The 16,106-nt window shown below is 40.2% G+C and overlaps 1 long non-coding RNA gene across 1 annotated transcript; it reads left to right on the top strand.

Annotated features, from left to right (window-relative positions):
* Window positions 1–3,126: 3,126 nt before the first annotated feature.
* LOC105475204 (uncharacterized) lies at window positions 3,127–14,811 on the top strand. Its single transcript, XR_011624948.1, has 5 exons — window positions 3,127–3,263; window positions 3,781–3,896; window positions 9,934–10,005; window positions 11,359–11,466; window positions 14,150–14,811. It is a non-coding gene; the product is annotated as an uncharacterized lncRNA (long non-coding RNA).
* The last annotated feature ends 1,295 nt before the right edge of the window (window positions 14,812–16,106 follow it).

The following is a 16,106-nucleotide window of genomic DNA, read 5'->3' as shown; positions in this document are numbered from 1 at the left end:
ACTGTCAAAAATACCGATTCCTAGGCCTACCCTAGACAGACCTAGTAATCATAACCTCCAGAGAAGGTACCTGGGAATCTAAGTTATTAAACAACTACCCCCAGATGAGTCTTCTGATCAGACCCATTTGGAGAATACCACTATAGGCTGTGGTCTCTGCAGTTCTCACAGTATTCACTTCTTGTTCTTTGAAGCAGTAACTTGGTATGACCATATTCATGCAGGTACCCAAAGCTCCTATTATCTCAGTAAAACTGCTCCTTTCTGTACAGTACCATTTTAGAAATAATTGGACATCTCAGTCAGACCCCAAATGATAGTTCCAATACATAGCCTGTAACTATGGATCCAAATGAGTTTTAATAAAATCAGGTTTCAAAATATTCAATAATTGATATAGCATGAGCACCAACCAATGTGGATAAACAGTATGTTGTAAACAACCTGTATTTACCTTCTACTATTAGCCCCTAGTATATTTTAAATGACAGTTTTTCAATTGTGTCAGCCTCCTAGAGCTTGGGAATACTGATTTATTTTCAAGATCCCCTTCTACTTTATCTCTCCCATCATCCCTATTATAAGAGCTTGAGATTGGTAAATATCTTCAAAGTAATGCTTTGTAATTGTGCCTGGGTTTGGTTAATATATTTTCCCCTGTTTAATTTGTTGCATACTCCATGCCCTGACATCTTATTCCTTACCAGACCAGAAGTTTTCAAATGTGCAAGCCTATTGTGCCTGGGGAAAAATGTTGAACTTTTGCCTTTGTAATAAGATATGCTCCAATTACCAACTTTAGCAATTTAATATAGTTGAATAATAACTGAATGGGACACTTTGTCACTCAGTCATTATTCAAGCTCCTACTAGGGGTGGAATGAGCAGTTGCTGGAGGTCAGTCTATTCCTGAGGGAGCTCAGCCTCACAAATCAACACTCTGAGAATTTTTTTAAAAGCGACCTTATAAAAAAAAATTCTAGGAAGTACAAATTGAACTATAGATTTGTAAAATGCTATAAGAGCTTGGGTTCCATTTTTAAGAATAGCACAGTGTTTAATGTTAAGATAATTTTATACATGGAATGCATGGTGGAGAGATAAAGCAATCACCCGGATAATTCAATCTAAGAAGCACTTTGTGAGTGGAGATGATACAGATAGATGAGGTCATTTTCACCTGGGCCAGAGATATTATACATTTCCCCTCACCCTACATTGCACGTAACCTCACATTCAGAAGGTATTCCAGTATCCATGACAAGCTTTAAGCACCTATATCTTGCTTTGATGTGCACAAGACATTTCTGCTGAGAATTGCAAGGTCTCTTGTGTATAGCCAAAGATTGAAGAAGCCAAGGGTGTTTGTTTGTTTTTGCCTCAGGTTTGCTTGTGGTTTTTTTTCAGATGTACTGTAGGGCAATATTTTTCCACATTGGGACTAAGACTTACTTGCCCAGTAAAAGACTATTACATGCAGACTTTTAATTTATGTACTTAGTACATATAATGTGTCCTGAAGTCTCAGGAAAGTTAATCAAGAAAAAGTCCAGGGGGCTTGGCAGCCTTCAGGAACTAGAATGTAGTCATTCAGGAAGGCTGCCTCTCCTTCTAGAATGACACTTTGTTGGGACATGGCTGAGCCACAGAGTCTGGGGCCAGTGATGGCCACCTCAGAATCAGAAGAAAAAGCAGCTCTAAGGAAAGATATGGCACTCTTCCAGGACATCCAAGCCCTGACTCCTGCAATCCAACAACCTCGTTTTACTCTCTGTGTGGACATTACTACCAAAGAGGTCATAGAAGATTCCTGACTTCATATCTCTCCAGCAAAGGGAGGATCTCACCTGCTACCTAGACCAGAAACGTCCTTCCTAGGGATGCCTAGAGGACTCACAAGAGTTTCAGAATAAGTTCTGGAAAGAGTTCTGGAAGATGTGGGGGTCCTGAAAGACATGTACCCCTTCAACAGGAGGCTGAAGATCTCATGGTAGTGCCTCCCCATCATTCACCTGCTCTCCTCCCACTAGCCCACTATATGCCATCCCTAGGGTTCTGTAAGTCACAAACCAGGTTGAGGGGCCAACTACAGGTCAAGAGAAGCTCCAGATCAGGGGCTAATAAATTGATTTAGGGACCTCAGAGGGGTTTTACAATTGTTGATATACTCTAGGACAGTGATTCTTCCTCCTCTTCCTCCTCCTCTTCTTCTTCCTCTTCCTCTTCCTCTTTCCTTCTCACATGGATACAGATGTAAATTGAAGAACACTTTCCCTAAATCACTAATTTTCTCATATTGACATTCTGATTAGATATCGCATGGCAGGGACCTTTCTCCAAGCCCTGTGAATGAACAGAAATCTAGATTTTCCTCAGAGTTCAGCTCAGGAGACAGCACTGTTTACCCAGACTCAGTGGCCCTGATCCAAAGAATACTCAGCTTTTGTTCCAATGGAACCAGTATCCCTCTTTTCTTGCCCTGGCCCACCGCATACCAGGTCGTAGAGAAAACAGGTAGATTGATTTCCCCATAGTGGAGCTGCTGAGAGAAACTGTAAGCCATGCTTCAGTGAATGGAAGCCTCCATCAGTACCACATCTCCCTTGGGAAGCATCTGGAATGATCTTAGTTATTGTCTTTAGCTATATCCAAGCTGTGGCCTCACCTGACTCCTCAACTTCTCTCCTTCTGAGCCTAGCCTGGTGGCCATACTCACCTCTACAATCAGCACCAACCCAAGTTCCCCCTTCTGACCCATCCATCCTGCCTTTCATAGGGCCGCTCTCAGCCTTCGCTTCTGATTTCATATACCCAACCAAGACATTGTCGAGCCCACCATAGCTGATTATTCAGGCTCAACATATATCCACTGGCTCAATCCAGGCCTATGCCCATCAGGAAGGCCTAACCCCATCCTAGACCCTTGTGCTGGCGCAGAGCCTCCAGAGTCTGTTGCACAATTTGGGCACCACAGGGAACACATGACTGGCATCCACAAAGACAAAGATGGAAAATATGAGCCATCCATTTGGCAACAATGTTGGCATCTTCCTCATTTCGTGCTGCCAAGCTCTGACCAGAAAGATCTTGGCCTGTTTACTGCCCGATGCAGTCAGTCCAGACTCAGGGTGGCTCAGGTCATGGTGGTAGAGCCAGCTATAATGAGATTTAGACATGCAAGAAAAAGACAGAGAAAGGGATCCAGACTCCGTATCAGATACAAGCTAAAGGGAACACTAGAAAACCTTCATGAAATCAAAGAGGTAAGGCTTTTAAAATCTAGAAATTGGCCAGAAATAAACATTACATTCTACTTTTCTTTTTTATTTGGCTTTCATAGGAGAAACTGTTTTCTGTCAACATAAAGTGTGTACAATCTTTTTTCCAGAATAAGGGAAGCAGGAAAAATAGGTGAAGAATATCAAGTAACTGGAGGATGGTGTGTGTTATAATGGGGGAACAGCTGTGTCATTTGCTGCCTATAAAGTATTATTAATAATTTTGTGGCCCAAATAATTTCAAAAGCACTTTAAAGAGAAGCCAGAAAGAAAAGAACTAGTGCATACATTGATCTCATCTTATGCTCCTCCTAAATCTTTCAAGTTAAATGTTATTTCTCCCACCTTGACAACTGAGGCAGCCTCAGAAAGGCTAAAGGATTGCTCAAGATTACAAAACTAAAAAGTGACTGAGTTAGGAGAGGATTCCAGTCCACCAGACACCAAAGTTCACAACTGTCAAGGATTGTCATTAATTTAGGCAACTGTCTTCTCCCTAAAGTGTATACTAAAAGAGGTTTACCAGCATTCCAAGACGATGTCATCAGGGAGACAGCATGGTCAAGTTACCATTGAAGGAGTCCTTCCAGTCCATTTCCCAAAACTAGGAGTTGAAAGGTGAGTTTTGTAATTGGTTCGCTTTGAATAGATTATTTATTTTAAGCTGCCTGGTCTGATGATGCAATAAGCAGGGGAACAAGCTTGGTTTGAAGATAGATTTCTGATCTTCTGGGAAGTGTTTCCACTTTAATAAGCTTTGATTCCCCAAGGAAATTCCTAAAGGCATTCAGTCACAACCTACTGGGTTGCCAGGTCTCTGTAAATACACACATGCGCATGTGCACACACACATACAGGAATGGATAATTTTGTAGTCACGACAGTGAATGCTGCTGACAGTAAGCAGAGAGGAAACTATTTGGGGAAAATTTTTCTTCTTGCAATTTGAATCCAGTGGTTGGGGGTTCACAAATTAAGAGACAATGGACAGATTAAGAGGAGAAAAGATGGCTGGGCACAGTGGCTTACAGCTGTAATCCCAGTACTTTGGGAGGCTGAGGCAGGTGGATCACCTGAGGTCAGGAGATCGAGACCAGCCTGGCCAACATGGTGAAACCCCATCTCTACAAAAAATTAAAAAAAAAAAAATTAGCTGGGAGTGGTGGCACACACCTGTAATCCCAGCCTCTTGGGAGGCTGAGGCAGGAGAATAGCTTGAACCCAGGAGGCGGAGGTTGCAGTGAGCAAAGATTGCACCATTGCACTACAGCCTGGGTGACAAGAGTGAAACTCTGCCTCAAAAAAAAAAAAAAAAAAAAAAAGAGGGGAGAAGACATGATTTATTTATACTTACAGGCAGGAATACTCAGTAATAAGTAACTCACTCATTAACCAGAGGAAAAAGGTTATATGCCAAACTTAACCAAGAAGGAGGGAGAGTGGTTAGGGAAAGTATGGAAGATTCTATTGGACTTTTTTTTTATGCTAGTGGAAATGGGCCGTCTATTTCCATGGCAGTTGTATTTTCTGAAGACTCTAACTTTATCAGATAAGATAATTTCAGATAAGATTTCTTTCTGAATCTTCTTTAAATCCAACATTTTCATTTAAAAATTATCTTTATATCATGTCTAGGGGTCCAAGTGGGTCCCCACATGTCCTTCATCTGAAACTATTCTGGACATTTCACCAAAAAAGAGAAACAAAGCAAGTTTTATTGCTGTAGAGAGTGATTTATGTTAGAAATTGTGAGGAAAGAGATCAGCAAAGGGACAGAAAAACAAAGATTAAAGGTTGGAACCGAGTAGAACCAATTTCTGAGTATAGAAGGCAGCCAGTCCCGTCAAGAAGGTTTCTAGATGTTGAGTCTGAAGCCTCTTTAGTAAAGATGGTAGTGGGAATGTCATAATAATGGTTATTTGCTGGATCAGGGCATGGAAGATGCACATGTTCTGGTAAACTTTCTGGGTATCCCACATTGTTGTGGTGGTGATCAATCTTTTGAGGTCTATCAAGTTGTCCAGCTTCAGCACCCAGAGCTTCAAGAAATGGCCAGTGCTAGTTCTTAGTGACAACAAGTCAGGAGAGTGGGGGAAAAATGAAAGTGTTAATTACTGACAAAATGTGCAAGATGATAGAATCTAGTTTAGAAGAGACGAAAAATAGCTCAAAGACAATGAACAGAACTAGAATCTGCTAACTCACAAGGGGTGTTATAATTTTCCATTGAAACATAAAATTTCTCTCCACAATCACCTCCATTTTTAGAAAAGATAAAGTAAGATTCCTCTTATTTACAAAATAAGCCTAGCCTCATTAAATATGTCCTGATCATTTAATAAATGAAGCAAGAACGGTAACTGGCCACACAGGCCTTTAGAAGTTTGCTTTGTTGGAACTTTTATAAGGAATCTCAGATTGAACTTTTAAAAGCCTTTCTTGGCTAGGAGGCCAAGCCAAGAACTTGCCATCAGAACTTTATCTGCGGTACCTATAGATTTGGGTGAAATCCTCTCCTGTTGAGGTATCCAAAGCATTCTAAAGCTCCTGGGCCTGCCAGGAAGTGATCTTCATTACTCATTTGTGAGGCTGAGGACACTGTAAGCCAAGTACAAGGCCAGTTTTGCTAAGAGAGCTTTGTGAACACTGGCTCCATAAAGTCAACCTTACTTCCTTAAAACTGCCTGGTCATGTCTGTTTATATGCACATCATTCTCAAATATGACATTTCAGTTAAAGCCTTGGTGATATAACTAATTTCCTCAATTATGTCCTGTTACAAGGAGAATAGGTACTTATGGAACTTATGCAAAAAACTGTATTGCCATAAAAGTAAGAATATTCAATATGAGTTTCTGAATTCTATAGGGATTAGGTAGGGAGAAAAATATAAATCTTTCATTCTTGTTTATAAGATATAATCTACTAAATCGTTGTTCATTATAAATAGGTTAAGAGAAAAGAGAAAGGAATTCCTTATATTCAGAAAATGGAATATTAAAGAACCAGCAATGTTCCAAACAAAAATAAAACCCATAAAAATTATAATCAATCTTCATCAGTTCATTCAGTCCCAGGTAATTTATTTTTGTTCTGCTCAATCTTGGGTTAGCAGTTTTATGAGCCCATCAGCCTCTCCACTAGAATTCTGGAAATTCTTACTCAGTTCAGTGGTATGATCTCAAAGTCATTTATGCAGAGCCATCAGAATCCTTCACCTTGGATAACCAGTCATTTCCATGGGTCTCTGAAATGTTCCTTTTTCTTAAAATGATGCATTCTACCTTACAGTTGATTGTAAGAGCTTTCAAGAAAGCATCAGAATAAAACAATAACTCCCTGTGAATGAAAAAAGACTTAAAATGGCAATGGCTAAAAATTTGATGAGAGTTTGTTATAAAAATAATGCAATTGACAAGGATATGTGGTTGTTCTGATGACATAAAACATTTAAGATAATAATGGGAATTATGACTACTAACATTATGTTAGGACATATTGACAATGAGGGTTTTAACTCATATACTTTCTGAAGTACTTACATTCATAGCATTTACCCATACAAATATAACATAGGGAAGGTTAAGTATATCTTCTCATTTGATAATGCTTTCCTTTTCTAATGTCCTGACTTCTTTAAAGTATCAGCAAGCATCTTGAGATAAATAGGAGAGGCTTTGGGATTGAAAAGAAATACAGGTGGGCTTTGGGTTATCCTTAGAGTCCTATTACTGTCTTTGTAAAGACTTAATTAGTAAGGTGAGCGCAGTATTTTTAATTCTTCAAAGAATTAGGGGACAGTGTGTTAGTATATTTTGTGTTGCTATAACAGAATATCCGAGACTGTAACTGCCCAGTGGGTTCTTCCTACCTGCTGCTGAGATAGAGATGATTTATCAAGACAGCGGAATTGCAAAGGAAAAAGGGTTTAATGCACACAGAGCTAACTAAATGGGAAACCCAAGTTTTATTACCCCAATCAATCTCCCTGCAAATTCAGAGACTAGAGTTTTTTAAGGATTATTTGAAGGGTAAGGGGCTAGGGAGTGGGGAGTGCTGATTGGTTGGGTCAGAGATGAAATCACAGGGGGATCCAAGTGGGTTCTTCTTGCTGTCTTCTGTTTCTGGATGGGATCGCAAAACTGGTTGAACCAGATCACCAGTCTGGGTGGCACCAGCTGGTCCATCAGAATGCAGGGTCTGAAAGATATCTGGAACACTAATCTTAGGTTTTACAATAGTTCTCTTATCCATAAGAGCAACTGGGGAGGTTAGGAATCTTGGCTGCATCCTATCCTGAACCATAATTTTGAATCTTGTGGCAAATTTGTTAGTTTTAAGAAGGTGGTCTGGTCCCCAGACAAGAAGATTTGCTTCAGGAAAGAGCTGTTATCATCTATGTTTCAAAGTTAACCTATAAACTAAATTCCTCCTATAGTTAGCTTGGTCTATGCCCAGGAATGAACAAGGGCAATTTGGAGGTTAAAGGCAAGATGGAATCAGTTAGGTCTGATCTCTTTCACTGTCACAATTTTCTCACTGTTATAATTTTGCAAAGGTGGTCAGAAATGTATTGTCACACATTTCTGGAGGCTGAGAAGTCCAACATCATGCTGCTGGCATCTGACAAGGACCTTCTTGCTGCATTATCCCATGGTGGAAGGTGGAAAAGCAAGAGAGAGGACAAGAGGGGGTCATACTCATGCTTTTATACAGGAACCAATACCACCCATGATGGCTTAATCATCTCTTAAGGGTCCTAACTCTTAATACTGTTACAATGGCAATTACATTTCAACATGAGTTTTGGAAGGAACAAACATTCATACCATAGCAAATAGCCTCAATAATAGCATAAAGGAATTGGCCTGCCTATCCAACTACAGTATTTTTAATTTGTTTCTTTATATTAGAGATAAGATTTCCAACTAAGGTGGAAATCAAAAGATTTTCAATGATCCAGGACTCTGGATTTAGAGCTATGTGTCTTTGGAATGTTTTTTATAAGTCATTCAACAAAGACTTTAGAATGTATTCCTTTCCTCTGAGTACATTGCTCCACTTTAGCCCAATTAACTTTCAGAGTGGGAGGGAAGACCGAAGGGAAAACATCTTTAATAGCTCCTCTCAGGCCCTGAATATCAGCTTCCAACTGGGCCATTTGCAGGAGGAAGGTGATGGTGCAGGGGAGGGGGAGAGTTTATGGTGAGTGTGAGTTTCAAGTTTTGTTCTAGATCTGATTTCTGTTCTTTAGTTTTGTTAAGGGAGTCTTTCAGGCTAGCTGTGACACTTTTTTTTTTTAATGTCCTTTCATTCTGATACTCCCATATTGGTAACAGGATATTTGTTTAGAATGAGAGCTTTCTGAAAATCCTCTCAAACTTAAAAGTTGTTCCAAATCAAAGGATCTGCTGTCTGGCCATTGATGATTTACTATCTCCAAAGGTATACGTTTTCCAAAATGTGACTCATAATGAATAAACCTATTTTATGGCTTAATCGTGGGCACAGGAAACACTCCCATACGGGGTACAGAAGATGCAGCTCCCATGCTCCAAAATCATCTCCAAAGACAGCCAAAGAGAGTGTAGAAGATGCAGCTCCCATGATCCAAAATCATCTCCAAAGACAGCCAAAGAGAAAGAAAGCAAAGACCATCATTGCTATAGGCAGTAAGAATGATACTTGTGAAAACTCCTGTCTCCAATTGCCTATAAAAAATGATATGACTTTGATCATGAACCTGTGAATCCATGACTCTGGGCAGGAATACTGAGATGGGACTTCTGTCCACTAGCAAGACAACAGGAAAAAGAAAATAAGGGCTTTTATGGGCCGAGACCCTTTATTTACACTTAGACAAACACCCTTAGCATTGGCAACAGTCAGCACAATGCCAGCTGAAAATGGGATGCCCAGGATACCCAAATTTCTCTCCAGCCAACTACAAATGCTTGAGTCCCAACCTGAAATTGGCTGTTTCTGAGCAAAGACCAGACAATCCGCACCCCACAGCATGTGGAAAGCCAGAGAGTGAGCACTCTGACTGAATCCAAGCCAAACTATCAGGACACAAAATGAGACAGAAAGGACACAGTAGCTATCCCTGGGAAGGAAAAGATCCATTTTAAAAGGTATTCAGACCAAGTCACAATACAGTAAGAATAAGTTCTGAGTGTTTTCTCCCGCAAATCTAAATCTCGGAAAGAAAAGACAAAAAGATGCTCTTACCACCCTCACCTTACGGCATTCTGAGCAGAGATCTGGGAACCTGGCTGCTAAGAAATTTATCTTTGTCGGCATAGTCAGAGATCCTGAAATCTTAGCTGTAGTTTCTGGAGGAGCAGAGAGTCACAGCCATCCCATCTTTGTCACCAAAACTGTGGGGAGAAAACTTTTCCTTATCCAATTTAGTTCCAGTGGTTGAAGACCCATGAATTAACTGACAATAGACAGATTAGCAGGAGAAAAGACAGGCGATTTACACATATACAGGAGTTCTCAGAGATAATAACTCACTCAATAGCCTGAGATTAAAGGGTTCATATACAAAATTGAACAAGGGGAAAGGGGTTAGGGCTTTAATGAGAAGGCATGGAAAGTTCTGTTGAGGTCTTTGATGCTAATACCAATGGACACTCTGTCTCCCTGGCAGCTAAATTCCAGGAAACTCCCTCAGATGGGGGTTAACGGCAGCAGTATTTTCTGGAGGCCCTGTCTTAGTCAGGTAAGTGCAGTTGAGATAAGACTTCTTTCCATATCTTCTTTAGCTCGAATGTTCTCACTTTAAAAATCTTTATACCAACTCCGGGGATCTGAATGAATCTCCACATGACTCAAGACATGTAGCATCCCAAGAACTTTTAAAAAGGAAAACTTCCTGGTTCCTTTCTAGGGCAAAGTTTGAGATAGACAATATTTCTATGACATGCTTGAGAGCTTCGGGAAGGCTCAGTGAAGTTCCTGGTGACAGAGACATCACTGCATAATACAAATGCCCTGTGGGGTTACGGGTAAGGTCTCTGACCAGGATGACATCATCCTGGGCCTCCTTCCAGCACTGTAAGCTGTGACTTCTGTGCCCAGAGTCAGAACTGCTGTTTAACTTCGTTAGGTTCTCAAGATACAAAGCCTGCTACTTACCTTCAGAAAATCATTGCACAATATTTCAAGAGTGAAGTCATATCAGGTTTCTTTTTTCTGTTTACTTTTGCCTTTCACTCATCACAAACAGGATAAAAGGTAGACCACTTATATTTTTGGGTCACAAATTGATCTTATAACTGCAAACACTGACTTCCAGGGAAATTCTGTTACCAGTGGAAATATCTAGATGAAAAGGTGGAATTCAAAGTGCTAATTTCAAGAGGTAGTATCTTTTATAAGTAATATGAATTAGTGCTGTTTGTCTGTAAGGAAAACATGCTTCTTGTTCAGTAAAGTCATCTTCACAACTTCAGGAACGCTGCCATTATTAAGATAGTTAAGAGTACCTTCTAGAAAAATTGCGGACCCAGGTTCATCATTTCAAACAGCTGATACACAATACAAAATGTAGAAACTAAAGATAACTTGGCTGGGTGCAGTGGCTCACATCTGCAATCCCAGCTACTTGGGAGGCTGAGGTGGGAAGATCACCTGACAGCCAGGAGGTCAAAGCTGCAGTGAGCCATGATTGCACCACGCATTCCAGCATGGGCAACAGAGCAAGACCCTGTCTTAAAAAAAATAACTGAGCCACCAAGTGATCTTCTCTTAGGAGATGGAAAACCCCATAATAAGAAGGGTAGGTAAATGTCTGCAGTCTAGCCTCTGGGAATGAAATTTCTTAAGGATGGGCTTCATGGATTTGGGGCTCATGAACCTGCAAGAACACTGGCAATCAAGAGAGTAAAAACATAACCAGAAGCGTTCAGAATTTGGGAAGCTTCTTCATAGCACTAACTGAGATATTGCTAATTAGTGGCTCTCCAAAATACTATTAAAATAATCTGTTGATTCTGGATGGTCTTTATTGGGGGAGAAGGCTGTTCTGTGCATTATAGGATGTTTAGTAGCATTCCTGACTTCTACCTTCCAGATGCCAGGAGCAGCCCCAGTCGTGACAACAAGAAATGTTACCAGACATGGCCAAATATCCCCTGGGAGGCAAAATCATCCCCTTCAGTTGAGAACTGAAGGCTTGAAGGTAATGGAGAACACTGTTTACAAAGAATCCCAGTAGAGTCTCGGGGTGCAGGTAGGGGATGTAGCAAAGTTGGGAATATTTTTGAGATTGTGAAGTCTGGATTTTTTCCAATGTGTATCTTTTAGCGTGGGAGCCAGGGAGGTCTGGCTAGGGTCAGGTGAGGACCATAATCTAATCACTTAGAATTGGCAAGCAATACAAGGTGAAGATTTTGAGAGCAAAGACTCAGAAAAGCTCAAATTTTAAAACTTTCCTTTGATGCTTTCTATTGATGAGTTGATGCGTCTTTGGGGAAATTCCTGGAATGAACAATACAGTTATTTGTAACTGTTATCTTCCTGAGGAAGAGTCTTCTGGAACAGTAAAGTTATGCTGATGAAGATCCTGGAATAGTGAAGCCATGTTAACATAGACTGTGTGGATATAAATAAGTTTTAGATCTCAGTGAATTCCTTAATTCCTTGATTTTTTTTTTGCCCCTGCCCTTTTGCCCATTATTACCACATTCAGAAAAGCCAATAAAATACAAAAAAAAAAAAAAAAGACTAAAGAGGCAGCAGGAAGGAGGAGGGTCTCAGATGTGCCACCAGGCTCCATCCTGACTTCACCACACTGACTCCTGCATGGCCTGGGCAAGCAACATACTTTCTCCAAACCTCAGCCTCTCCATCAATATATGGAAGTTGATAATAGTGACTCCTTCATCAAGTTGTGGTAGAGTTTGAATGAAATAATACATGACCAGTGCCCTAGACATACTATGCACTCAGTGGGTGTAAATCAACTGTGTAAAACTAGGAAAAAATGCCATCACAATGGTGCTTCTGTGCTCAGACCCACATACCTTTTGGGACCACCTCATCCTTTCTGAAAACTATAAGCAAATACTGGGTTTAAAAGGAAGCAGAAGTGTTCTCTGTGCACCCTAGAAATATTGTGTGTACGGAGAGGTGGCTAACTCTCCTAAATCCTTCACCCATATTCTTAACTGAGCATGCTCTTGGATCACCACTAAAATGCATCGGGGAATTTAGGCTGTAATTTAGTAATGTCACTGCTTATAAAAGTAGAGGAACAATGAGAACACCATGGCACTAGCTTGGAGTAGGTTAAAAACTACTTTTCTGAAGCTTATCTACCAGAAAGTTTATCTAAGCTATTTTTCATGGGATGTTTTAAAGACAATACCTTCCTTTAATAGCCATGACCTTGAATTCATTATGGTGGAATTCTACTGCTTACTCTCACCTAATTCTGAAAACCGGCCATATTCTTCAAGTGGGAGACTCACTTATACAGTGCCAGGTGCTGATCTAGGCACTTCATATGAACTTTCTGCTTTAATCCTCAGTCTGTGAGGCAAATACTGTGATGAGAAATCTGATACTCAGAGTCAAGTAATGTAGTGAGGAGACCCAGCTGACACACGAGTGGAGTCAGAATTTAAGCCTTGTCTAGTGGACTCCAAAGTTGACGGTTCTACTCCATCATGTTACCACCTACATGTCTATTTCTCAAAACAACAACAAACAGAAAAACCCAAAGATAACGCATCAAACATCCTAGTCATGGTTTTACAGAGCTTGGGTCCATGTGTAGTATTTGAACAGATAAACTGGTTTCTAGTATGTTGGCAAGGAAGGGGCAATCTTGCAAGGTGGATAGATCTAATCTGATCGTAAGGTGACTGAAACAACCAGACACCAGCCTCAGGGAGCCACATTGCCAGTCCAGTTGATTGCCTAATTTTAACCAGTGAATGAAGTAGATCCAATCCATTAGTTGACACTTAACTGCTATTGATGGGACTGCGAGGAAGAAAAACAAGTCCGTCGCCTCTCTTATATACCATCCTGTCCCCCAGTGCAACTTGAGTGCTGTGTAAATTTGGCAAAGGGATGTTTAGACAGCAAAAGTTATCAACAAAATGGTTATGGGCCAAGGGAATTTCACTGAATAATCCTGTGGCTGGGAGTGACACTGGAATTAATCGTCTCCTAGTGTCTTGAAGAGTAGGTTTCCTAGGATGGCCTCCTTTTTTATGGTGATGGTAATCTTTTTATTATTTTTAGTGGTGGGTGATTCATTAAAAGAACAACTAAACGCAATTCAACTTCTAGGCCTTTGTAAGGCTTTTGGATTTTGTTTTTGTTTTTTAACATAAACCAGAGGTTTTTTTTTCCTTCTCAGCTCTGTGAAAATGCCAACCGTGTGATTTTTGAGCAAGTCCCCTAATCTCACTGGGGTTCAGTTTCTTCTCTGTAAGAGAGGGATCCACTACATGATCCCTAAGGTCCCTTCTTGCTTTTTAGTCAAACTGATTCAGACGTTATTAACTGACTAGTGCCCTCTACAGGCAACTTCCTCCACCGGGTAAGAATCCAGGAAGAGGATATTAGCAAAATTCTCTTGATGTATTTAGTGTTGTGACTTAGTGTGCAACACAATATCTCGTTATGTAATGAACCATGCTGTGAAGCAAATAAAAATGTTAGACTTTATCTAGACCTAATTTTACAGTTAAAGAATATGAGGACCACCATGCCTGGGAACTTTTCCAATTCCTTTGGGATAAGGCTGGGGCTTGGTTACAAATCCTTGATCTTCAGCTTAATAGTGTCCAGTAGTGACCTTTCTAGCCTTTTACGGTTTTCTTCAAAACTCTCTTGCCTTCACTTCACAGATAACATTGGAACTCAGCATTCTGTAAATTTTCTACATACTTACTAGCCTTAACAGTTGATGAACTGCTGATTTTTCCACTAGAGTGGGAAATGACTGCGTAGAAGTTGCCTGGTAATTATGTGAGCACCTCCTGTAAGGGCTGCTTTCTTGCAACCTTTCCTGCTACTGATGGGAAGGTCCTTTACTGACATTGCCAGTGGAAAATGTATGCATGCTCAATATCTGATTGATTCACTTTTAGTTCAAGGACTGCGAAAATTTTTAATCCTTCATGCGGAGACCTACTCAGAAGTTGGGACACACTCTTCATTTCTAAGGTGGAGGACACAGAAAAAATGTCCTGGACAGCTTTCAATGAAAATCTGGGTCTGCTTAAGCCTACTTTAAAATTTTCTAAAATAAATTCATGTTTTAATTTTTATTATTACAAAAGCAGCATTTGTGCCTTGTCGAAAGTTATAAATTGAGATAAAGAAAAATAAGAAAATGATGCACCATATTCCTACCACCCATAGATTACCACTGTTAACACCTGTGTGTATATCCTTAAAGCTTTTTCTATGCATGTATAAATATACATATACATATTTTTACCAAAATGAGATCATGTTGTACATGCTGTTTGTAACCTGCTTTTTTTAGTTAATGATCTCCATCTTTCCTTGCCAATAAATTTTCATCTTATCTAAAACCCAGTCTGTATTCAAATTCCTCCTGCTCGTCCCCAAAAATGTCCTTTCCAGTTGGTTTGTCCAAACCAAACTCAAACCTAGGGCCCTGCATTGCATCTAGTATTATGTCCCTTAAAGCTCTTTAAGCTAGCATGGCTTCTTTTCTCCTTTTATTATTTTTTTCATGAAACTCCTTGTTGAAGAAAACAGGGAAGCTTTCTTTTGGTTTTTTTTTTTTTTCTCTTTCAGATCTTGTTCTTTACATAAACCAGATTTATTTTTTAAATTGCCCAACTTTTTGCTGTATCTTCACCTGCAAGAGATACTGCCTTAATGGTATAACAGATGGTCAACTGCTGAAATGTAAAGCTTTTCATCTAAAATGAAATCTGTAAACCTGCTCAAAAGCCTGGAAAACATCTCTATTTTTCTTTAAGTTTCCCCTCTGCCTGTCCCTCCAGTCCAGAACAAAGGAAAATCAGTCAATTATGTCAGGCCCCATGATCAGCTATAGTGGTGAACAAAACAGCCATGGTCCCTGTCCTCAGGGAGTTTATAGTCTAGGGAGGGAATCTGACCTTCAGTAAATCATTAAATGCTTAATTAGGTGATGACAACGACAAATGCTGAAAAGGCAAAGAATAGAGTATAAGGGGTCCAGGTGTGAGAGGTGTCTCAGGAAAGAAAGGGGCCTTGTTTGATATATTATGGCAGCCTTTTCCAGAGAAATGGCATTGAAATTGGAATTGGTTAAGAAGAGAGGAAGAAGACTGTTTCAAGCAGTGGGACCAGCATTTGCCAAGGTGCTGAGGTTTAGGAGTAGTTTCTAGCATGGCTGGGATAAAGGGGATTAGGGGAAAAATGGAATGAGATAAAGCTGGGAAGGAAGGCATGGGGCAGCTCATTCAGAACTTACAGGCCATGTGAACAATTTTGGACTTGATTATGTGGGCAAGGAGGAACAATGAAGAACTTTGAGATTTGTATTTTACTAAGATCAGGCTGACTATTGTGTAAAGAGTATGTATTAGTTCATTTTCACACTGCTGATAAAGACATAACAGAGACTGGGTAATTTCCAAAAGAAAGAGTTTTAATTCGACTCACAGTTCCATGTGGGTGGGGAAGCCTTACAATCGTGGTGGAAGGCAAAGAGGAGCAAGTCATGGCTCACATGGATGGCAGCAGGCAAAGAGACAGAGTTTGTGCAGTGGAACCCCTCTGTTTAAAACCATCAGATCTCATGAGACTTATTCATCATCACGAGAACAGCAGGGGACAAAC

Source organism: Macaca nemestrina, chromosome 6 (genome assembly GCF_043159975.1).
Source record: "Macaca nemestrina isolate mMacNem1 chromosome 6, mMacNem.hap1, whole genome shotgun sequence".
In the NCBI taxonomy this organism is placed as follows: Eukaryota; Metazoa; Chordata; class Mammalia; order Primates; family Cercopithecidae; genus Macaca; species Macaca nemestrina.
Note: the sequence above shows the minus strand (reverse complement) of the source record. Positions and strands in the feature narration are given on the sequence as shown.